Consider the following 26240-nt stretch of genomic DNA (forward strand, 5'->3'; position numbering starts at 1 on the left):
GGGAAGCAGCTTCCCCTGGGCCCAAGGATCTGAGTGTCTCTCATCCTACCCCACCAGTCCAACTGCATAAGAAGCACAACAGGCAGGGGATAGTGAGCACACAAAGAGTGCCCAGTTACAGATGAGAGGGCTGGCCCTTTGAGAGACTAACTTTCTAAAAAAGGGTGGAGCCTAGGAGAGATGGATGGGAGGCAGAGGCTCTGAAAGCTTCAGTCCACCTCTAGCATTTATTGAAGAAAGTTGCTTGCTCCCTGGGCTCCTTTGCACCACCAGAGCAGACCAGGGCAGCCATAATAGTTTGGTGGTGGCTGCAATTTGTGTTTGAACAGTTCTAGGTCTCTGGGGCATTGTGGAGGATTCAAAATGGTAACCATGGCCATCAACCCAGTGCCAATTGGTGCCATATTTGTTGTTTTTTAACTTAGGAAAAAAGAAAGAAGCTCTGTTACTGTCTTTGCTAATGGTGGTCCCCACCCCTGAGGGGAAAAAATGTGAAGATTTTTTCCTTCCCCTCAATAGTTAGTGAAATCTTTCCTCATTGACCAGTACGCAAATATGGTGGAGAATTTTGAGAGGCCGTCAGTACAGAGCTCTGCTTACAACCGAATCTCAAAACAGCATAGTAAATAATTAAGAATCAGGAGGAAGAGAAGGAGAGTGTCAAAATTAAAAACATAGTACCAAGAAAGAAACTAAAAACATAGTTGTAAAGTAGCTGAAAGTGATTAATTGCAAATCTTTTAATCTTTTAATGGGGAAGGGAATGATTGAATGAAAGGAAATGAAATTTATTACAGTCCCAGACCAGATTCACATACCATACTAAGCGAACATAAAACGCCATAGAATTAAGTTTGAATTAACAATCAAATATAACAATAAACAATAGGAATACGATTGAACCAAATATCAGCTGGCAACAATTTCCAGAAATGTCCCTGTCCTTTAAACATGCTTCCATTTTTTTAAATATTAAAATTCCCCCCAACCCTTGGCAAGGTGAATCAGTGCCCTAAGCATCCACACTCCCTGGCTCCACCCTGGCTATAGCCCTGTGGCCCACTATAGCATGTGATATGCCTTGAGTACAGTATGGCTCCCTTGTAAATGGGTCAGTCTGAGCGGCAAAATCATAGTAACTCATTTCCTGACCCAAATCCTTACCATGTTTATTCAACCACGGAGCCCTTGATTACCCAAACCTGCCTTAGGGAAGATTTGCTACATTTCATTCACCCCCACACCAAAAAACAGGCTTATTTCTGCCTGACACATTGGTTGAGCATCTTCAGTCCTGAAAGGCATGCGTCACTGACATTTTCTGTACATAAAAATATTACAGCTGCCAGCATTATCTGACTCGGCTACTACATTGTGAAACAAAAGCTTCACATAGCCGCCTCGTCAAGCAGCACAACTCTTTGCTTTATATACTTTCTGTTTGGGAAAACTCAGATAATCTTCCTGTGCAGCAGTTCTTTGTGTTATGTTCCATCCCTCTGAAAGGACCTAGTGGGCTGCCATTGTTTGCTATTGTGTCCATATGGGATACCATATGCTTCCAGGGAAATATGTATGTAGTTGTCGAACTGAAATATGGCTTTGGGTTTTGATTTTCAAGATAATGAAGGGTTTTTTTTTCAAGTTAGCAAGCTCTTTGAAATATTTACATCATCTCTTGACATTGCCCTTCACAGCACTGCCTGCTTAACCTCACTATCGCCACCCCTGTGAAGTTAGCTGCAGGTGAAACATTTACAGCAACATTTATAGCAGGGATAGGGAACTATGCAACTCGCACCCTCAGGAGCCAGTGATGGCTACCAATCTGGAAGGCTTTAAAGGAAGATTAGACAATTTCATGGATGGGGGGGGCTATTGAAGGCTATTAGCCACGATGGCTATGCTCTGCACAGGGGTGGAGGAAGCAGGGTGTCATCACTGAGGGGGGTGACAAAATGGCAAAAATATGAGTAAAAAAAAAATAAAAATTGGGCTCACAAAACTTTTTAGTTCAATCAGCAAACCTAACAAAATGTGTCTGGCACTGGGCACCACACCGTGAGGGCCGGCACTTACTGCGAGGCCTGCAGCGTGCCTGAGCCACGCATCTTTCCTGGGAGTGACATTGTGGCTTGGGCGCCTGCAGATTCCAAGCTGTCTAAAACGGCAGCGTGGGACTTGCGTCTGCCCTCCGCCTCTCCCTCCACCACCCTACAGTGCAGTGCACCCCACCTCCATGGGCAGCTTGCCCCGCATCCATGGGCGGCTCGCCCCGCCTCCGGCTGCAGGACGTGCGGGCTGCACCCAGCACCCGAGTGGCCAGCTATGCTGCTGGCTCTGCCTCCACAGTTGGGGGCACCAATGCTTCTTAATGCCCATTGCTGGAAAACACAGGAGAGGAGAATGCTCTTGTGCTCAAATCCCACTTGCTGCTTTCCCACAGGCATGTGGTTGTCGCAGATAACATCCTTGGTTCAGCAACGGCTGCCGCCCATTGGTACTGGTAGGGTGGAAAACAGGGAGGCTGACAGTAGGGGGAGCCACAGCCAATGAGAGGTGGAGTCAACTAATTATGGTTTCGTCTCCATCCTCCTCCCTGTCGTGTTTTGGTGGAAGGAAGGAGGAGGAGGTTGGGAAAAGGCAGGCATAGCTGAAATCCTTTGCACACTTTTTTGGGAGTAACCTCCATTGAATACAGTGTAGCACACTGAGGAGTAAACATGCTTAGAATTGTGCTACATGAATGATACCCGTTGGTTATATAGAATCACCATACAGTCCAACGTACAGCGGTACCTCGGGTTACAAACACCTCGGGTTACAAACACTTCGGGTTACAGACTCTGCTAACCCAGAAGTAGTACCTCAGGGTAAGAACTTTACCTCAAGATGAGAACAGAAATTGTGCGCCGTCGGGGCGGCAGCAGTGGGAAGCCCCATTAGCTAAAGTGGTACCTCAGGTTAAGAACGGTTTCAGGTTAAGAACAGACCTCCGGAATGAATTAAGTTCGTAACCAGAGGTACCACTGTATAATATAGCCATTAAGTCTATACAGCAAAGTTTCCCAAACATCTCATAACAGGGGCACATTAATTTCTTTTTACTGAATTATAAACAGGAAGCACACTTCAATCCTACACCTCAGAAGGCTTACTTCCAGAGCAGGGGTGGGGGAAAAGCCACATGTTCCCCAGCCTTCATGTATCCCAGGGGTGAGGAACCTGTGGCCCTCCAGATATTGCTGGTCTGCATCTCCCATCAACCTTGACCACTGGCTATGCAGGCAGGGTCTGGTGGATGTTGCAATCCAACGCCACCTGGATGGTCACAGGTGTCCCACCTCTGTTCTTGCACCACACTGACAGTTCGCGTGTGCCCTGAAACATGATGCACAAATTGTGTCCTGGCAACATTGGAGTGGTGCGCTTTCTTTGCAAAGCCAGCTCTTTCCAAGTCCACAGGCATGTCGGAGTGAGCCTCATTACCACCCTATGGTGCCATCGCCTCCCGCAGATCACACGAGCGAAGCTGGCATTTCCCTTCATTATCAAATGCTGTCGTCTACCACGAAACAACAAATGCATGGGGGTAAACACTAGGCACACTTCCCCCACACCCCTTGCCAAGTTCATTTGTGGACGCCCTCGGTCGCTTCTGGATGTTGCAAAATTACAAAACAATGGAAGCTCTTGGGAGCAGGCAATTACGGTGTTGTCGCACACTTTGCTGGAAGGAGGACACAGACAAGGCTGTTGATACAGGCAGGGAACACTTATGAAATGCCTCCATCCTTTTGAGGACAGATGCAAATTCGCTAGCTTCATTGAAAAATCATTGTCCTCAGCATCCACTCATTCTAACAAAGCGGTCCCCGGAGGCTATTTTGGTTTGTCATCATGTCATGTCAATAAAAATAGTTTGTGGCTGCGATTCCATTTTTAGGCTATTGCTTCTGCAGCAGAGGCTTGTATTCCCCCTGCCCCCATATGCTTTCTAAACCACCAGTCGGGGTGAAATTACTCCTAGTTTACAGCTGCTTCCAGTGAATCACTGATGGTATAGAGACCATGGAACATTTTATCATTCCTTTTCTCAAGTCAGTTTTTGTACAACAGAACTAGGGATTGGTGAAGCTGTCCATTTTGGTTTCTCATTTTTCCAACTAAGTTCTTCACAATTCCACATACATCTGATATATTTTTTTTTAAGTCCTCATGAAGATTTTTCAACATTTTAGTGCAAATTTCTCCCAAAGTACACATTTGTGCATTCATTCCCCCCCAATATAATGCCTTTTTTGAATATTATCTTCTCTGATATGTGCATTTTTATGCACACTTTATCCCAGTATATGCATTTTGTGCCCATTCTATGGCTGGAGAAGTGCCTTGCAAAATTCAGTGTGAATTTTGAAGAATGGGTACATTTCAATTCACTTACAATTTTGGAAAGTATAAATTTAGCCTTTAAATGTGAACTGAAACAAATTTCTCCCCTATTAGGAAGGAGAAACTCTCTGTTCTATTTAGAATATTAAAGGTGATCTGAAAAGTGTTCTATCCACTCGATCAGCGGTGGGAGAATCCCCCCTGCCTGCCTGCCTGCCTGCCTGCCTGCCTGCCCAAGGGCCCATTTCCTCCTGGGCAACCTTCTATGGGCTGCATTCTTTTCTGGGTTGCTGCCTGGTAGCCATCTTTGGATGAAGGATTGCCAGTCTAGCCAATATATGAAGGTTCAGGCCAAAAGCCCATCTAGTCCAGCATCCTGTTCTCATGCTGGCCAACTGCATGCCTACACATGGCCCACAAACAGGACCTAAGCATAACAGCACTCTCCCCACTTGCTATTCCCAGCAGCTGGTTTTCAGAGGCATACTGCTTCCAACAGGGGAAAGACATATTGTACCAGACTAGCCAGCAAAACAGTATTCTACCCGGTAACCAGTACTGTGGTCTGAAAAATCAGCGGAATGAAGATTCTGCCAGGCACTACCCATGACTCGTTACAGGCTCCACCCACAATCCTCCCATGACCCACAAGATTCAGTCATAGCCCCACCTGACCTGGATCTGCACCCAGGTCCTGCCCATGGGTAAATATCTTTTCTTTTAACTCCAAAGTTGGCCTTTATTTATGTGTGATTTCCATGCACTGTTTTTCTCAGAGCACAGCTACAAACCTGGGATCCTCTGTGTACAAGATTTCTATTACAGTCCTGCACTAAGCGATGGTTCCAATTTATATGCACTGAGATTTCTTTTTTTAAAGGCAATAATAGATTTTTGTTTATTTTTAGCCAAGGATCATAGATTGTGGAATTGGAAGGGATCCTCGGGGTCATCTAGTCCAACCCCCTGCAATGTAAGAATCTCAACTAAAGCATCCATGGCAGATGGCAATCCAACCTCTGCTCCAAGGAAGGAGAATCCACCACCTTCCTCTTCTCCAGGTGAAATATATCCAATTCCCTTAACCATTCCTCATAAGGCTTGGTTTCCAGGCCCTTTATCATCTTGGTCGCCCTTCTCTGCACATTTTCCAGCTAGTCAGTATCCTTCCTTACTGTGGTGCCCAGAACTGGATGCGAGATTCCAGGTGGGGATCTGACCAAGGCTGAATAGAGTGGAGCTATTACTTCCCTTGATCTGGACACTATACTTCTATTGAGGCTTCCCACTTTTGTTTTCCTGGGAGTTTTCTCTCCACTGCTCCCCATTTAAATATATGCAGCTTTGAAAGGCCTATCTTTTCTGTGATTGAGCAACAGAAAAAAGAATGAAAAAATCCCAGCTGGGGCAGGAACACAATGATCAAATTTCTTTAAACCTGGTCAGGTGACATCTCAGCCGCAGAGCTGCCTATTGGCCATGGAGCCAAGCAAGTTCCATCTAAACATTTGCCAACTTCGTCTTCATATAGAAATAATTATACTCAGCTAACACTCACACACATACGAGGACAGCTTTAATGCAAGCTTTAAATGTAAACTGCAGAACTAGAGGGCATCAGTAAATCTGACTCTATGTGGTTCAGACTGCATCAGAAATCTCCTACTGTAGTGGTTAAATTAATTAGCATGCTATAGCTAGCAAGATTATCACCAGCGACTGCTGTTATGAATGGTTACTGTGTAATTATGTTACATGCATTTGGGCTTTGTAGAAAAACAGAACTGACCTACATTTCATAGCCACATGGCTCAGCAGTTTACAAAACGTTTCTTTTCCATCCATGTGTCTGCTGAAGGAGGGCAGGATGTCATGGCAGACGATTCTAGTCTGATTTCACCACAGGAAGATCTTTAAGGTGCTGCAAGACTTCTGCAGCTGTTCTAAGGGTAAGGTGGATGCACCACAGAGATCAGTAGCACACAGCAATAAACCACTGGAGTCAAAGCAAGCTCCTACTGCACTCCCCAAATGCACACTAAAATATTCACATTTGCTGTAAATATAGCTTGTATAGTAGCTGAGGAAGTGTGTGTGTGTGTGTGTGTGTGTGGCTTGAGGGGCACCAAGGAACTGAAAGGAAGCACCGACTTCCCAAAAATTTGTAGCTCCGGTTTTTCCAAAGCTCACACTGAAAATCATAGCAGAAGAATGGGGGAATCTCAAATCTGTAAAAAAAAATACATACTTGAGCCAGGGAATGTCACAGGGATGAGAGATACATGATTCTTGAAGACAGCAGGCTGGGCTATCTCATGAACAGTCTCCGGTGCAAATTGCTTTTACCCAAAGATAACAGAGCTTCATAAGGGAAATGTTCTTCTCAAATACTCCATTCTAAATAAAACAGGCATTTTGGAGTAAGAAGGGCCATGGTTCAGTGGTCGAGCAAACGCATGTAAGCAAAAGATTCTAGGTTCAATCTTTGGAATTTCTGGTTAAAAAGAACCTCAGGCAACAGAGCTGAGAAAGACCTTTGCTAGAGACCTTGGACAGCACTAGGCTTGACAGGCCAATGGCCTCTCTCAGTCAATATGTAAAGCAGGACTGGCCAAGATGATGCCCTTCAGATGCTGTTGGCCTCCAACACGCGTCAGCCCCAACCCAACCAGCATGGCCAATGGTTATTTGTTATTTGAATGCCATGTTGTTTTCACCCTCTCCAACTGTCACTAATATATGCATGTTTAGGCACGCATTCAGTTTTGTACGCATCCCGTGCACTGCAAAAGCTGGAGAAGGGCAAATTTCAAATAATGGCTATGTTTCGGTTTGTATCTTGTTCTGGAAAGTTTGAATTGGGTAGATTTAAATGCAAGCAGAATCAAATTTCTCCCCCACCCCAGCCATGGGTTACAGAACTGGGAAAAAGTCCTCCTGGGGAACATTTGGAATCTGCTTTTGGTCAGGTTGATAGCACTGGGACCAAGTGGACCATTGACCAAAATAAATATGATACGATTCCTTAGATCGAGCTCTCACTGTAAGTCCTTGGTAAGTGTGTCTGTGCTGTGTATTCTATGTAGCTTTGTTCACAAAGGTTGCTCCTTTTGCATAATTATATGGTTCCCTTCCCCACTCCACCCCCTGTTCAAATGGGTCTGTTTGTTCATAAGGTGCTGTGCAAATCAGAACACTGTTTGCCCTGACATACACTTAAAGATTTCTCATTTCAAGCAAAGCATAATAACAGGGCAGTGCAGCAATTATCCCCCGAGATCTCATCTCAGTAGTATGTTGGGCAACAGAAAAGGGGAAAAACTGCAATTAACTAATCTAAGAACTGGTTCGCACATGCGCAGGCTCATCCCTCGAAGGTTGAAACATCAAGCCACAATTTACAAGTTAAAATGTGAAGGAGTCAACACGGATCCAACACCACAGACAGAAATTTCACACTTGCGGAAGCATGGATTTAAAAAATAAACAAGTCGCACCTGTATGTGGGAATGGGGTAGAAAGTCATTCGGACTGCATAACTTGTAGTTACCGAACCAATTTGCAAACCAAAACAAAGCTATCCTTCAAACTTGCACTTTCCTGAATCTTGCAATCTTCCACCACACAAAAAATGCACGCAATATATATTAAATACATATTAATATATTAAAAATTAAAAATAATAAATATATTAAATATATATTAAATAAATATATATTAAACACAAAAATATATTAGAGGAAAGTGCATAAAATGCTTACATTAATGGGAATAATGTACAAAAAAAGCTGCTTTTAAATGCACATTTTAGGCAAAGCTGCATACAAGTGTATATTAGGTGATACATGTGTATATTAGGTGATGCATTAGAAGATCCTCACCATTGCCTGAGGCCAGTGCCCTTGATGTAAGCTGCAGCAATGCCCATATCAGAAGGGCAGATCTATGGCTCTGTCCCACCACACTACTGCAAGCCAGAGATCTATTCTTCTGAACAGCCTGGTGAAGATTTTGACCCAGTGTTCAGTGGCTGGGAAAAACACAAATTTCTTTCTAGGGATCATTAGGAAAGGCTTTGAAAAAAACAACTACCAATATCATAATGTCATTATTCAAATCTGTGGTGTGGCCCTGCTTAGAATACTGTGTATAGTTCTGTTCACCTCACCTCAAAGAGGATATTGTAGTGTACTGTTTGGCCACTGTGAGAACGGGATGCTGGACCAGATGGGTCTTTTGTGTGATGCAGTTATGGGGCTCTCATCTTATGTTCCTTTGCAAAGATAGACAGAAGTTATATGGCCAAGCAAACACTACACGTGTTGCCCAGGTTAAGAATACATCAAAATCAAAACAACAGGCCTATTTCTAAATTCATTTTCACCCTCTGCAAAACCTAGGAGCCATTTCCAGCTTTGCTCCCCTCCCACTTTTTATTCGTGTTATTTTCCAATTGGGTCCTGTCACTGTAATTAGGGGTAGCTGAATCAGTCTAATTCCAGGCCATGTCTCTTCTTTATGTAGGCATGCTGCTCAATTCGGCAATAATGTGCACAAAAAAGAGCACATTTAAATACACATTCGTAAATGTGTTGCTTCTCCAAATACGTCTTTTAAATGGACTTGGAGTTTTTGAGCTGAACATTACATTGGAACTCCCCAGAATGGTGGAAGCCCATGGATAATTAGGTTGCAATCTGCATATTAGTGCAGAAGGTGCTGTGTTCTGGAGTGTGACTGGATAAGAGGAGGGAATTGCATGAAGGATGGAGCATGAAGGTCAAGGAGTCAGGGTGAAAGTTTATGGGAAGGGGGAATGTCAGGGAAGGCCCAGCAGGGATTAAAGCAGTTGGTGGGTTGAAGGTTCTTAGGTTAGGAACTAGTTCAGGAGATATCTCATGCTTTGAAGCAAGTTTGGAAGCAGGCTTAGCTTAGTTTCCCTTTTCCCCCTGAACAAAATCTGCCAATCTCCATCCTGGTCTCTCACAGGGAACTTACTTTTTAAGGGTTTGAGCACCCATTTTGAAGCAAAGTGTTCATAGTGAGGTCTGGACAGCACTTTATCGCACTTTCCCTATGTTTCCTTAGCTGATAATTTCTACATTTTATGTGATCTTTCACACAATGTAAAAACCACTTTTGGAAAAGGAGTGGAATCTAGCAGAAGTTTCATGCTCATTTCTGTGTTATTTGCTTGCAGGGTCAACCTCATTAACCTGGAAAATTACAGGAGTTTTCGCACTGCAATTCCACATGACAAAATTCAGGATCATGTTCTGATCTATACAGTACAGTTCTTTCTTTCCATTTAAAACATGACAATGTATTGATCAAAATGTCACAGTTCCATAATGTAGTAGTTAATGCAGTGTAAAAGGAACATTAGAACCTGGGCTAGAAATGCTAGCATTATAATCAGGAAAATTAATGCAATTATCCCATCCAATTGCACCCCATGACAGAGCAGATCATTTCAGTTTGTACTGGAATTCACAAATTCCTCAAGTGTTACTAGTTGTGATCGTTTGATCTCAGCAGGTAAATATCTCCTTACACGGCACCTGCATGCTGCATGATTTGCTAGTGTGATGAGCTACATGTCACATTGTGACCAACACAGAACTTTATTGGCCACACAGAATCACATGTTTTACAGACGTCACTGACAACTAAGAAGATGGCTGATCAGCTGTAGTGTCCCAACTTCTCCTGAAAGGCTCACCTGGTGCCACCATTGCATTCTTTAGACATAACATATCTATATTTTAAAAAAGCATTGGCTCAAGATTCTGAAGTTCTTTTTACATATTGTTGACTCTTATTTATAGATTGGCCGGTTTTATATGTGTGGTTATCTGCATCGTGTGTGTGTGTGTGTGTGTGTGTGTGTAGTAAATCACCCTGAGATAAATTTTGTTGATGGGAGGTATTGAAGTTTTATCAATGCATATTAAGGTACTAGCAATGCACATATACATATGTCTCTATTCTTTAAAAACCTATATTCTGCTGTTTTCAAATCATTTATAAAATTCCTTTTGTCTGGGTTTTTGTTTTTTCTTTTTTTAAAAAAAAATGGTATGCCATAAATTGCTGTGAGTGTGGAAGGCTTTCCTGGAATTTGGCTTGAAAGAGGCGCTCTATCATAGTCCATGGAATCAGTGGCAGTATATGCTTTGTTGCAATGTAAGTGTAGCATCCATGACAGCTTCTCCCATTGGCAAATGTCCCCCAGGACCAAAAAGATTGCTGACCTCTGGTATCCATGCTTACCTGGGAATAAGTCCCATTGCCCTCAGTCAATGGATTGCACTATGAAAGCTCCAGTTTCTGTGACACCCCCCTTCTTTGTGGGAAAACAAAAGCGGGCAAGGATTCATTTACTGCATGCTAAGAAGTAGCACAAAATCTTTGTTGCATCCAAATTTAGTGGGACCCAGCAATTGTCAAAGGACCCTTGTAGCTGGCAGTCTGCCTAATGAATATTCCATCAGACAAAATCCTTCGGGATACTATTCCTCTCATTAGACAAGAGCCTCTGCCCTTTGTTCAGAGCTCTTCAATAATATTCAGCACAAAGGTTTAAAAGGAACTTGGGTTGGTGGGGGAAAAAGAGTTATTCATGTTTAAAGCAACATCTGAAACCCGAGAGATGACGGAAGGGCCACTGGGAAGCTGCTGCAGCTCTTTGGACCTCATTTTCGCACCGCTAAGCGGGCTTTGCACACAGTGCCAAGGTGTTTGGTTTTCAAAAGGCCTTTATGATCCCCTAATAGTTGGTGCTTGGAGAGAAGAAGGTATTAATCATGCAAAGCCATTTTGTGAACAAGGATCGCTCCAAGGGGCAGGTAAAACCTTTCCTGTCAAGTGCCGCCTTGGTCCAGAAGTCTTCCAAAACAACTTGGCAGAAGGAGGATGGAAACAACTGACTGCTTCAACCGCTTTATTGCAAAAACAGGCAAAATTACATATAAAAATGTGTCGATCAGGTGAAATGCACACAAAAATGGATACACATTTTCATGCGGAGTTCTGTTTTGTTTTTAATCTTGATCACAAACTGATGTGGAAATGAGCAGAAAGCTTAAGGTTGGGAAAATGAGGGAAACTGAAATTTAGAGATTCACCGATCTCTACCTCTATCTTCATGTTGCACCCACGTACCGTAATCTTTCAGACTCTTTTAGAACAGTCTTCAGAACAGGTACTTGGGGAGGCTAAAACCACCCTGAGCACCATTGATTCCAGGTTTTAGGGGTGCTCTTTGCCAACATGCTCTCAGTCCCCTCAATTCATAGTGTAGAGGCCCAATTCTTTCTCCCTCTGCTGTTGCCTTCAGCCAACTCCCCTGCCCCAAAACCATTTCTGAGAATTCTTTCACCAGCTTTCATGACTTCTAAATCTAGCAGTGATCCAGACCTGGAGTGGGGGGCTGCACTGGCACCCCTCTGATGCCACCACAATCCCCATATGGGGATATTCCTGCATATTCCTGCATCGTAGGGGGTTGGCTTAGATTATCCTCAGGGTCCCTTCCAACTCTACAATTCTATGGTTCTGTGATCACCAGCTTTGAGACGAAAGGAGCACACCAGAAGGAGACTATGGAACGGAGGAGGAGGAGAACCCATCTTCAGGCTGTTTAAGGTGTGGAAGATGGAAGAGGTAATCTGGAGACAGAAGCATAAAAGGCCTCAGTCTGGCTGCAAGTTTTGCTGGAATAAGTGGGAACTGTCTGTGCTGAGGCAACTTTTGACCAGCCTCCAGTCTTGCCACTTTCTCCATAGGATCTGGCATTGGACCAGTATGGACAATACTGAGCTAGGTGGTCTGATACTGTATAAAGCAGCTTCCTATGTTCCTATGCATGTCCACATGCCACAGCAAACATTCCAAAAAGAAGAAAATGTAATTGCTGTGTATAATGAATGATTCAGATGGCCCTTTGTTATGGGAATAGTGGTGTGTTCCAGCCATGGCCAAAAAGTGTCCAGCCATATGCTGAATGATAGTGTGAATTGCCAAAGGTACCAGATTAAACATTATCATCCAGAGTCTAGTTTTACATTCAGGCAGAGAGAGTATAAGGCACAGAGGACCCGCTGCTGAGGTGCCTTCAGGATGAGAAATACATTTAGTATAATCCACTTGCTCTAAGGACAAAGCTTGGAGGGGGAGAGAATCAATAAAAGATGTGAAGAAAAATGAGAAGAGCAAAGCCTGTTAAGAAAAAAAGAAAAGTAGCAGTTGTTCACACTCCAAATGAGAAATCCTCAAAAATTATAGTTTCATTTGCAAAAGACTATTCAGGATATTCTAGACCAGTCAAAAACCATTTTCCTGAAGATAGCAAAGCTATAACCAGAGTGACTTCACTGCTTAGGAATTAACCTAAATTGGAAGCCTAGTGCATATTATACAGATTATTATTATATCTTGAAGATTTCTACATCAGGCTGATAAACCTCTTCTGGGGAATGCCTTGCTCTGGTCTTTGCGCCAAAGCTGTCTAATTCCTGTTAATTAAAAAATAAAATTTCTGAACATGTCTTACTTCTCCACTTTATGGAGAATGTGTGTGTGTGTCTCCAAATACCAACCCAGCATCTACTTCCTCCTATATTGCCATTAACATATACTTATATTAACTGCTACAATAACACATTAATTAATATAATAATAGTAATAATAGTAGTTTAAGAATTTACCCACCCTTCACCAGCAGATCCCAGGGCAGGTTACAACAAATTTAAAATTCAGAATTTAAAACACAGCGTTACACTTGATTAAGGAGCCATAGCTGCATGGTATCCCCTTCTTTTCATGTTGAAGGTCCCAATCCCTGGCACCTCCAAGCAGGACTTACAATAAAGTAGGTAAACATGTAAACAACTGGTTATTATGTCCATGTGAAACATCCCTATGCATGGATTTGGCTTCTATTTTATTTCAGGGAGACAGGAAGTAAGTGATTTGCACTTCCCGGTGTAACGTTAAGGAAGCCGTCTATGGCAGCTGCAAATGCTGATTCTGCACCCTGAACCCTCCAATGAAGTCCCTGTTCAATGTTGCAGCACCTGTGGCTTTTTAGTTAAGAGAAAAGGCAGATAAGAAGCAGTACGACAGAAGTTTATGAAATTATCCATGCCGTGGAGAAAGTGGGCAGGGAAAGGTTTTTCTCCCTCTTTCATAGCATGGGATTCCTGAGCATCCAATGAAGCTGAATGAAGGAACATTCGGGAGGATGGAAAAAAGAAAGGACTTCTTCACATCACATATAGTTAAACTGTGGGACTTGCTCTAAAAGGAGGCTGTGATGGCCACTAACTTAGACAAGTTCACAGAGGATTAGGCAACTAATCCACAGCCGCTGTCAGAGGCAGTAGGCCTCTCAGTCACAGTTGCTAGGAACCACAGGCAGGCAGAGTGGCTGTTGTGCATAAGTCCTGCTTGGGCGCTTCTCACAGACTTCTGGCTGGCCATTGTGAGAACAGGATGCTGGACGAGATGGGCCATTGACCTGGTCCAGTAGGTTCTTCTTCTTGTGTTGCTCCACATGAGCCAAAGCAGGAAGAATGCCTCGTCTGCATTTCCTGTCCCCATCAATCAGACACCACCTGGAGCTGCTCTAGGGATGAAAGTCTCAGTGGTGCACTTATCCACACATGCTAAAATTTCTCATATATTACGTATATACATTATTATACTTTTAATATTACGCACACATACACACACACACCAATACACTTCAGGTTTCCTGCGGTAACCAGCACATAAATAACAAATATAACTGCATTAAAATACCTATGCAATTATACTTCTAAAATTATGCAGCAGAAATATAGTACTGCATGGGGCTTGACTATTTTATATGTATCTAATATACATATTTCTTTTCTGTGTCATTTTGCACTTACGTAGTCAGGATTTCTTTCTTTCTTTACAATGATGTACAGACATAAGCAAGTACTTGATGCAAGAGGTAGCCCCGTATAGGTAGAACTTGGATGGATCAGAAACACCAGCTTCTGTGTATAAATCTGTTAAAACTGATTCCTCCTTCATCTCTAAACTGATCTCCTCTGCCCCCCGCCCCCCCCCCCCCCGCTTCCACAAGGGAAGTCTTGTAGCCCCAGAAACAGCCTGGTGGGACTTCTGCTTAAGTTCACCTAAAATGCTGCAAGACCATCTCCACACAACTCTGTGCATGCTGAGAACAACTTTTCATCCCCTGATCTACATAGGTAAACAGTGGAGAGGGCATTTCCTCCCCTCACATCTACAAATATGGTCTAACTTCATTAAATGTATCAATTAGGGAGACACAATTTGATACCTACAAAGCTAAACAAACTCTATGCAGAAAATCAATTTTAATCCTGGAAATGTACAGCAGATAATGCAAATTTGTTGCATGCATTCTGAGATCGCCCAAGCGCAATGAGCTATCAAGGACAAATGGTGCAGATTATATATGAAATTATAAGAACAATATGTATAACTCCAAAGCTAATTCTGTTCAATATATGGCTTGTGTGTATCCAACTAAGTTATACTCAGAGCAGGCCCACTGAAATGAATGAACCTGTCCATTTCAGCCTCTGCAAAATCCTGAGACCACTACAAACCTCTTTGAAACATGAGCAGCCTCTAATTTTCATTTTTCATTGAGATGACACCCTGGCAGTGTAATGGTAACTCATTGAAAGGAGAATTAGAAGCTGTCTCTGCAGTACCTTACCCTGTTTTGGATTCGATCTTGCAAAAATATCCCTCTCAGGAATTACTTACATTTAAATTATAACTCCAGTTTGCCAGTGTTTGGACTTAAAAGCCATACTTTTTAAGTCACTGTTATTGCTGTAGTAGATTTAGGGGTATGAAAGGCCTTCTGTTTACTGCTTCATATTAACAAAGCATTTGTTTAGCAAGCAGATTGGATAGATGTTGCCACAAGACCTTAAATTATAAAACCAGCCCCTCACATGGGTGCTTTTTTCTTTTCTTTTTTGAGAGTAAAATGACAGTCCTCATGGAGGGCTAGATTAAATCAAATACGACTCTGTCCATCTTGCTTTGGGCAAACTTCCCTAATGAATGTACAATAGCATTTCCCAACATCTCTTATTCTAGGACCTCACTTAGGAACATAGGAAATCAAAGAACTATTCTGCTTATAGAATCATAGAATTATGGAAGGGACCCAAGGGTCATCTAGTCCAACCCCCCATGTTCTGAATTTTCACATCAGTATCTGATAAAGATCTCTCTTTAGGATCTATCAATTTCTGAACCTTTCTCTTCCTTTTTTTACAGGTGTCCGTGGTGGCAACTGGATTGCGAAAGAATGGCCTAGTGCCTATCTTCTTGTCAACTTGATGTGAGGTAAATACATTTTTAAAATTTTGCATGCCTCTTAAAATTTGTCTTCGCCTTTGAAATCTGTTGTGAACTAGTAAATTTGTTTCAGCCTAGTTTTTATTTTCTGCTGCCCTCTGCTGCATTCTGATTTCAAATGTTGTATTGTGGCTGTACACAGAGGCAGCCACCTGTTTCACTACCTGAGGAGAAATGGGAATCACTGCCTCTGGCCCTGCCTCCCCTGTGTTGGAACGGCTTGCTCTTGGCGGAGGCAGTGGGGCAGGCAAAGTGCCACCTCTTGCACTTCTGCCGCCTGAGGCACACACTTCACCCCGCCTCATGGGCAGGCCGGCTCTGGCTGTGCAGTAGACTCGCAACTCCCACATGTTACACGGCTGAAGATCAGCCAGTTGAAATCACGCAGATTTGATGCATGGAAGGTGCAATGGAAGGTGCATGGAAGGTTTAAAAGCTATTTTTGCACAGGGCTTTCCCAGCATGGAAGGCACTTTTAAGCTCTCTGCTTTGCTCTGGGAGGCTCTTGCACAGGCTCTGAAGGCTCTCGAGAGATTTTGCAGGAACTCAGATGGCCCTGCAATGTCTCCTGACAGTGTCCCAGAGCCCAGAGAGCTGCCTTGCTTGTGGGGTAAGACTTGTTTGGCGTGCCTCCTCCAGAAGGTAAGGTAACTCATGTGGGGGCAGTTCCAAGATATGCACACTATCACTGGAACCTCATTCCCATGCAAGTTGTTGGTGGAGTGTATTTATAATCTTATATTCATTCTGTATTCATTCAGATAGCAAATGTTTATAAGGCAGGCTATGAATATAAGTAACTACGTAAGTAAATGAACAGATAATGAAATAATTGTCAGGTTGTAAGGTTCTAGTCCATATGTGCAGCCTCCCAGTATTTTGCACTGCATTACTTAAAAACCTTCCCCTAGTCTATGGCCCCTTTCCTGCAGAGGTGCATGGTGAGGCAAAGTCATTTTCCACCAGGGAACTCACTGAGATATGCCTTGCTCAGCTTCCCATGATTCGTAGAAATGCACATTGCAAGCTCACTGGATTGATTAATCAATTGGTTAAAAGACACCCTGAAGAATATTGATAGACATGCAGATGGACAGACAGACAGATGATAGACAGACAGATAACAGGAATCATAGTTCTCCCTGGAATCAAACCTCTACTGTATAAAATGTGATATCAGCACTTCAGTCCCGTGCAGCTCTGCTCCAAAGTAAACCTTATTTAATTCAGTGGGACTTACTCCCAAGTAACCATGTAGCCAGAGTTGTCTTTGCTATATCAGCTGATCATTTCCCCAGAACATTGAGATATAAAGGAGAAAGTTTGCAAAAGGAGGGTGTTTGCAGGATTTCTTTGCAAAACTGGTGTGAGAAGATATAGGTCCGTACACACACACACACACACACACAAAATACGTTGCCTAACAGATGAGGGAAATCTATAAAATAATGCTGAAGATCAAGCCTATTAGGCTGCCACCCATATGAACTCATCATCACACGGAGTGGCTGTTGGGCAAATGTTCCATGTCTGCATGGCTCTCCAGTCTGAATGACCCTATTCCCTAGCAAGTGTATCTAGAATCGTAGCCTGAAGTTTCTTTTTAATGTGTCTCCTGCCTTGGGCAACAGTATGATTCTGTTTTCCTTGTTCAATCAGGTTAGCACGGAAAGTGCTTCAGCGACATTCCCTTGTCATGTAGTTGTCCTGTATTTTAGCGCAACAAGGGAAGCATTCAGTTGTAAACACTGAAAGGAAATACTTGTTCATCTATTGGGCTGCTGAAGTCCTGGGAATATGATAGTCGAGTGGCAAAATTGCGAAGCTAAAAATAAGATTGGAGACAGACCTTCTAATCAAATGAAAGCAGAAAACAAAAAGATCAGAGCACCCACCATCTCTCGCGCAGAGGATGTTCTATGCAAAATGCAATCATGGTTTTCAGAGGGGTTCTCAAATCAGTCTGCTACAACAAAAAATACCATTGAATCTGGCGTAGGGATGGGAGCGAAATTTGATTCAAATTGGAATTAAATGTGAATCAAACTAATTTGCACTAAAAATAATAATACGCAAATGGAAATGCATCCTTTGAAATTAGCACTTTCCAAGATAATGCAATGCAATGCAGTTCTCCAGCCCAGTTAGATGTACAAAAATGGATACCCTCCAGTAAAGTGAGCCTAAAAATAGATATATTGATGACAATAACATACAAACATACATATTGGGGGGGAGGGGAATGGACTGCAACGCTGATGAATTTTCATGATGACTTTTTTTAAAAAAAAGAATTTTCAAACTGATTTGGAGACCTACAGGCAAAGCTTTGGTGGACTAGAGTCTACATCAGCCTTTCTCAACCTTGGGTCCCTAGATGCTGTTGGACTACAGTTCCCATCATTCCTAGCCAGCATGGCCAGTGCTTGTGAATAATGGGAGCTGTAGTTCAAGAACATCTGGGGACCCAAGTTTACGAAAGGCTGGTCTACATCATCAGATGCATTTAGTGTCCTCCTCAGTTGGCAGAAACAGATGCCTGCAAGGGCAAACGAGTGGCCTTAAGCTCTTCAGATCTGCCTCTTTAGCAACATGGGACTGGGTTCCAAAACATCCTGCTTTAATAGACATTCTTTCTCTCTAGTGAGCCCTGAGAACTGTTGCTGGGGTGCAGAGGAGAGGGACATTGCACTGAGCACACAGCCACAATTTTAGGCAGGTAATGTTGCATGTGACATTCTGTGCAAGCTGCAGGCTTTGTGCTTGCATTTTATTTTGTTTTATTCTTTAACTACTGATGAAATCAGATGTTAAAAACTATCTAAAAAATCCAAAATATAAATAAAACCAGCAGTTTTTAGCATACGCATCATAAAACAAAATGGTGTATTAAAATAACATACCACATTTACAAGTCTGGGTGCAGCAAGCTTGCTTAAACAAAAACAAAGGTTTATATCTGTTATTGTTCCTTGCTGGGTTAGGTTACTTGGGAGACCGGGATTTGTTAAGTCAGTAACAGGAGGGGCAAAGTGGTTAGCCCTGACCCAGATGCCAAACTGTTGAAGCCACTACAAACCTACAAAGGAGAATTTCTTGAGCGAGGTCTAAAGTGATAAGGGAGGCTCCCTTGAGTGCAAAAAGAGAGAGCAGCAAACTGCCTTTCAGCTATGTCTCTTGGGCAGGGTATGCGCCAGGGGAAAGGAGTTTAACCGAGGCGACAGCTGTGGAAAGCAACAACTTTGCCTTTTGTAGCATGCTGCTGCAGGCATATCTAAAACCACTGCCTGATAGGGTGGTTCATAAAAAACTATTTTTTGAAAATGCCTGCTCCAAAGGTCTGGTCTTACTACACTAGGGATTATATAGCTATATCTGAAATTTCATGCATATCAGTTAATATCTTGACCCTGCTCCACTGAATTGAAATTTCAGCCTTCACGACATAGGAAAACGGCCAAGTAAACAGCTATTTTTGTGGAGGAGGGTCGAGATATTAACTGATATGCATGAAATTTCAGATATAGCTATATAATCCCTAGTGTAGTAAGATAAGACCTTTGGAGCAGCCATTTTAAAAAAAAGTTTTTTATGAACCGCCCTACTGCCTAAACAGGGTTCAAGGGCAGGTCTTGACGGAGCCTGGGTTCACAGGGCTCAGACTTGGAAATTACTTGAGCGTTCTTCACTCCCGTATTCAACAATATGGGAAAGGGGCAAGCCACCCATGAAGAAAGCAGAAGCAATTCCTCAGGGCGGCAGGCTCAGGACCATTGAGAGGGAAGGCAGATCTGGGCCCCCAAAGAGCAAGCTGCTCACTGCCCACCTCCTCCACTGCCTCCTACCCCCCTCTCACATCCTCCTCTGTCTTTGTCCACCCCCACTGCCACCAGCACACTACTCAGCCTCTTTTCCAAGCCTCCTTTTTCTCCCCTTTTTCTCGGCAGTTGGGGTGGGAGCAAAAGAGGAGCTTGCATCAGGGACCGGGGAAGAGTCAGTATCAAGGTGACATCAAGGTGGGAGAGGCAGCACTTTCCATTTTGGCTCAACAGCAAAATGTACTGGGCCAGCCCTGATATGGGAGCACCCCTCCCTCAACATGCATGCAGGCAACACAAATGTGCTGTGTATCCCCCCACCCGCATACGTCCATTATGGATGCGACCAGGGGGCCAGTGACAGTGGCAATATGTGCCTATAGATGTCCCTTTAGTGCAGGAGTGAGGAACTTGTGGTTCTCAATATGTTATTGGGCTCCCAGTTTCCCATTAATCCCTGGCCATGTTAGCTGGGACTGGTGAGAGCTGAGGTCCCTTGACACCTGAAAGGCACCATGTCCCTCCTCTCTAGTGTTTTGGGAGCTGCTCTTGTGGGCGCAGCAAGCACTCCATTAGACACATTGGGAAAGTGGTTCTAAGAGCTGGACCAGATGAGCAGAACCCTTGTGCCGAGATGTACCACTGCAGTCTGTGGGGGGGGGGGGGGACTCGTGTTTGAAACATCTTCACTTAAAAAACATTACCTCTTAATTAAGATATGGTCAAAAAGTACAAGCCTAGAACCTTCTCCTTGACATGCTAATTTTAGGCGTGAATAGTGCATTTAATGTGTGTATGGCATTTATACAACTGACACCCCTCCCCTCCGTTTCAAGCAGTGGTTCTCAGCCTGTGGGTCCCCAGATGTTGTTGGACTACAACTCCCATCATCCCTGAGCTCTGGCCTTGCTAGCTAGGGGTGATGGGAGTTGTAGTTCAACAACATCTGGGGACCCACAGGTTGAGAAAGGCTGGGTAGCATGAAACAGTAAAGCCCAGTACCACATGGGAGATCTACTCTTCTGTTTTATCTCTCAGCTGACTCTATTTTCTGTACAGTGAGGGTTGTGGCTCTGTAGTACAGCATCTGCTTTGCATGCAGACAGTCCTAGGTTCAATTTTTTGTCATCTTTAGGTTGGACTGGGACAGACTTCCCTGTTTGAAAGCCCAGAGAGCTGCTGCCAGCCAGTGTAGCCATTACTGAGCTAGATGAGCCAAAGATCTGATTCAGTATAAGGCAGCTTCCTATGCTTCTGTGGGCGGCATAAGAACTATATACCTGCTTCCCGTAAAGTGTCAAAACAGTGACAGATCTGGAGGCTGATTTCTTACTTTCAATAACTACATGGTTGAATTCCTAAGCTACTCCTTGTAACGAACCCACAGGTACAACGGTGGCCACCTGGACAGTATAAAACAATAATCATAGAATTGTAGAGTTGGAAGGGTAACCATGAGGGTCATCTAGTCCAACCCCTTACAATGCAGGGGTCTTTTGCCCAATGTGGGGCTCAAACTCACGACCTTGAGATTAAGAGTATCATGCTCTATATATTGATTAATCCCATTCTCTAAAATGGATGCACTGAAAGGAAACACTTATTCATTCTGTTGAAAGGGGTCGAAAAGACAGGTGGTTGTCTCCGACTGAAGTCTACTCAGGGCAGACGCACTGAAATTAATGGACATGACAAATTTAGGTACATCAATTCCAGTAGGTCTACTTTGAGTAGAACTTAGTTGGAGACAACTCAGCAGGCATAGGCAAACTCGGCCCTCCAGATGTTTTGGGACTACAACTCCCATCATCCCTGACCACTGGTCCTGTTAGCTACGGATGGTGGGAGTTGTAGTCCCAAAACATCTGGAGAGCTGAGTTTGCCTATGCCTGACTCAGAGGCTAGGAATGTTCCATTATTGACACTATGCTATACCTAGTTAGCCAATTATCCTTTTATACAGCAGGCATTTTACTACACATGGCGGTGCCCCCCCCCAACATCTGAACATTGGTATTGGCATCTTAAGCACACAATAAAGTCCACAGCCCTTTATATGGGTTTATTTAACCTGGACTGATTATCATCTCCCCCCGCCCCGTTCTGCACTCACAGTTATACTCTTAAGTGTTATGCTACTACAGTGAGCCAAGACTCTCCACTCCCCCTAGAAGCATGAAAGAAGGGGCGAGGTGGTGGTGAACCCAACCACAGTAATCATGAGTAAAACAAGGCAGTTAAGGTATATAAAGAAGGACCAGATTCGTTAAGTTACTTTGAATGATATAATCCCAAGAATCACAAAGAGTATTTGGAAACATGAAGGACACGACACCAACCCCAAAGGGACCTCCCCTTTCTCTGTTCCTTCACTGATCTGCAAGCCTTTCTTCTTGACCAAGATGCTCTTACACTGGCACATTCTGAACACACGTCAGCTGCCAGATACAAAAATGCCCAGCTGGATATGAAATCTTCTTGACTCTGTTCCTGCAGGATCCCAGAAAGAAAAGGGGGGGCATGCACAAAATATTGCCAGGAAAGCCTTTCAGGCAGAGAAGCCTGCACAAGAGCCAAATGGGCAAACACACCAACAAAAGAAGCACAGAGCTTTGCTTTTTTAAAAAGAAAAAGAAAGAAAATGGCAAACAGAACCATTCATGCAACAATCAAATCAAATAAAAATGGCTGACATTATTAAAACACACACACACAGATACAGATACACACCCACCAGCTTATCCTGAAATAAACCACCTTTGTTCTGGGTCCTGGCTGGTTATTGTTGTGATACACATTTTATTCTGACCATTTTATCAACAGATATTCTGAGTACTTTTGACTTCCAGTGCAGTGCATGCTGCAGATTATCTGTCAGATGGGCATCCTGGATAGAACAGTCCAGAGGTAGGCTGCAAGAAAGACAAAGCCATATGGCAGAGAGCTAATTGGTTTGCGTTTGGCTCCCTCCTGGATTAGGCAGGGCTTCTCTGCTAGTTTTGCATCTCTTTCCCCCACAGCCAAAGGCAAATCATAGAAGGTATTTGCGTGGCCCCATGATTCATTGGCATGGAAAGCATGCTGCTCCTTGATTAAACTTCAATCTCTCTGTCTCTCGTTTTCCACGCCCAGATAAGCACTTCCCCGAGTTGCCCCTGCTGTGCTGCTGACCTCTTTTTACTCCTTGGCGACTGAGAAAACCGTAAGGCGACAATAATCTACCCAGCACCAGAACTGCGGGCAGCACAACCCACCCGGTGCGGGACAAAAGCTTGATCTGGGCACCAGAACTGAGAGTCCGGGAGAGGGGTGCGATATCAGCACAGAGGCAATGTTCCTGGCTTGATGGCATATGGCATTGCTCAGTATTCACAGCCAGCCCTGTCGCTAGGCACAGAAGTCTGTGGCGTGAACCACTGGTGTGCAACAGACAGTAGCAAAAAATGAAAGAAAAGGAAAAACCAAATCACAAAGGAGAGGGCAGGTCTGCCGTTCGGCCATAAGCACAGCCACGCTGGATTTCCCCCACCGCCTCTCTGCTCCGAGGGATCAACGCCCAACCCAGCTTAGCTTTCTCTCCACCCACCTACCTCAGTCAAACAGTGCTGAATGAAAAAATATTAATCTGTGGAAGAAAATTAACCGGAGATTTTGAGGGAGATTTGAGGGGTGGGGGGAGGCAGGTTGGTGAGACGGACTGTACGATGCAAGGGAACCATTTTGCAATCTGGGCTGCCCACCGCCTCCTAATTATGGCTGTAGTAGTGACTCTACTCCACGCTTCACCCTGCATAGTACTATCTCCCCGCAGACGTGCCTGCAGGGACTTGTGGACCGACTCAGCGCACCCCTCAAGTTATTCTTTTTTTAAAAAAATATAATTGAGGTGGGGGCATCCTCAGTCTCGCCACCACTCGCGTGACCCCGCCTCAGTGCATAAAAGGAATAAAGCCGCGATCTGCTCGCCTGTTCGCAGTGCCTTCTGGACGCAAGGAGTGTCTGTGCGCGCCGAGGCTTAAGCAAACACACAAAGGATATGAATACATACACCCTTCCGGAACAGCAGAGGCAGGCGCTTGAGGAAGGGCAGCAGCATGGACCACGTTCCCTTTTTCCTTACTCCAGATCGCCTTCCCCACGCTGGAACTCCACACCCGCGCGCAACAGCAGGAAGGCGAGCAGATCAGCCACGCGAAAAGCGAGGTCCCTTTGGATCGCTCCCTTTCTCAAATCCGTATACACACATACACACATTTATGTATATTTGCATAGGTGCAATCGCTTACTGTGCGTGGCAGTGGAGGAAGCCGGATCCCAGTCCCATGCCGCCAGCCAAGGGAGCAGCAGCAGCAGCAGCAGCCGGCGGAGCCTCCTTAAGCGCGAGCGAGGCTCAGCACCTTTGCGCTGAACAGCTCCACACACAGCCTACCCATGCGCGTCGCTTCTCTTGCACCAGCCGCCGCCGCCGCCGTGGCCACCGCAGGCTCCATCCTTCATCCCCGCCCAACTCCGCCCCCGGCTTCTCCCATTGGATGCGCCGCCTGGCTGATTGATGCTGAAGCGATCGTTCCAATTCCACCCCCTCTTTCTTCCCCAAAACACACACACACACGAGTGACGCCAGCCAAAGGAGAAAACTATTTCTCCCAAGCGGGAGTCTAAGAGGAAGGTTTGGACTACACCTCCCAGCCACCTCTGCGGCGGATCGCTCTCTCGCACGCGCCTCTGCAGCAGGGGGTCCTGGGATTTGTAGTGCTTGCCTGCCAGGAGGTATTCCCCCCCCCCAACGAGACAGCCAGGCTCCTATCTCCTGGTGTGCAAAGGTGATAAGGTATCGAGGGAAGGTCCTGTAACCAAGAAAGTGACTGAGGTCCATTTAAAACTTACATGGAGGGGGTCTCAAAGGGGTAGCTGTAAGAACTGGGTTGGTATTAAAGCCATGATTTCTTTGGAAATGCGAAGTGGAATAATAATTATAACCCCTTGAATTCTGCTTTGAATTTGAGCACAATCTTATTAGTACATAGTTAAGTACATGTTTCTATTTAAGCTGTAAGCCACCTTCAGTCCCTGTCTGGGGGAAAAGGTGGGATATAAATAAATACAATAATACATAGATAGATACATACATACATACACACTCCTTTGCTGTACTTCCAAATATGCCTGTGGACATATTTTTTTAGCAATCAGTTTTCAACAAAATTATTGAGTGGCCTGAAAGCAGGAATCCCTTGCAAACAGTGTGGTTCCAGTCCCCAGGCCAGCATCTGGTTTACAGTGGGGATAGGAGAGCCAGAGCATCTGAAATCCAGCACTCAGCAGAGTTGAGGATATAAATAAAGATGCCTCTTGAGGTAATTAGGAGGGACAGAGTAAAAGCAAGCAAGGATGTTGCAGTGCCAGATGCTCTTTTTTAATCCTTGAGGCTAGTGGTCAAGCCAACCATATGGCCAGTTGTGTCTTCCAGATGTATAAATGCACATAATTGCTAAAAAGTGAAATGGAGCACTGTTATTATCATGTGTCTCTTCCTCAGCTTTCTGGAATAGAGCTGAAATGAACTTGTGAGACGTTGATGTTTTGCATCACAAGAAACCTGCCAGATCAGACTCACCTAGTCCAGCATCCTGTTTTCACAGTGGCCAACCAAATGCTGTAATGGGAAGCCTGCAAGTAAGACATGAGTACTTTCTCCACTCATGTTCCCCAGCAGCTCGTATTCAGATATTTGCCACCCCGACACTGGAGGTAGTCCATAGTCGTAATGGCTAGTGGACATTGGTAGCCATATACTCCATGCATCCCCTTTAAAGCCCTCCAGGTTGGCCACCACTGCATGAAAATCACAATTTAAATTAGTATCTTTTGAATCTGCAGGCAAACATTTGGAGTTGGGGAGGATTTTGATGCACATGAAAGGCCCTCTGATTTCATTCCCTGCTGCCTGTATCCAGGCATCTTTGCCTCTCTGCTTACTGAGGTCCAGGATTCTCAACAGCCCCTTGCCATGACAGGCAGTGGAGCAGGTGAGTGACAAGCAAGGGGGTGGGATGAAGTGAGGCCACTATCACACCAGGAAATTTAAAGTTGCAGCGTGGCTTCCCAAGTTGAACCCCAGCAATCCTGCTGTGTCCCTGCAGGAGAACGGATATCTCCCTTAAGCATCCTTCAGGGTGCTTCAGAAGATAGGGGTGGGGAAGAAATTGGATTCCGTCTGCATTTAAAGAAAAAGCAAGCCTGTTCACACTTTCCCAAACAATACGTGAACCGAAACACAGCCTTCTATTAAAATTCTCAGTTCTCCAGATTTTGCAATGCAGTTCTCCAGCCACTATACTAGGGCAAACATGACTGAGTTGAATTACCTTTTAATGATTATCTTATATGTTTTTACCTTTTTGTATTTTAATTTGTTGAGTCCTGGACCGGGGGGCAGGGGCCCCCCAAGATATTTATTTATTATTAAATTTGTATACTACCCTATGCCCATTGATCCCAGGGTTAAATATAATAATAATGTAGGTTTATTGATTTCAATAGGTCTGCTCCGAGTAGGACTTCATTTAACACATTTATTCATATATAACCCACCTTTCTTCTGGTACAGAACCTAAGGCAGCTCACAGCATA

General features: G+C 44.2%; 1 protein-coding gene across 2 annotated transcripts in view; it reads right to left on the minus strand.

Annotated features, from left to right (window-relative positions):
• SMPD3 (sphingomyelin phosphodiesterase 3) overlaps positions 1-24091 on the minus strand; it is a 128774-nt gene extending 104683 nt beyond the window's left edge. Inside the window, exon 1 of one of the 2 annotated variants that reach the window (XM_053399520.1) lies at positions 23894-24091. The gene's annotated coding sequence lies outside the window, so the exon portion shown is untranslated. The remainder of the gene's footprint in view (positions 1-23893) is intronic. The other variant, XM_053399521.1, reaches the window with a different exon arrangement.
• Positions 24092-26240: the final 2149 nt, after the last annotated feature.

The sequence above is a fragment of the Podarcis raffonei genome, chromosome 8 (genome assembly GCF_027172205.1).
Source record: "Podarcis raffonei isolate rPodRaf1 chromosome 8, rPodRaf1.pri, whole genome shotgun sequence".
Classification (NCBI taxonomy): Eukaryota; Metazoa; Chordata; class Lepidosauria; order Squamata; family Lacertidae; genus Podarcis; species Podarcis raffonei.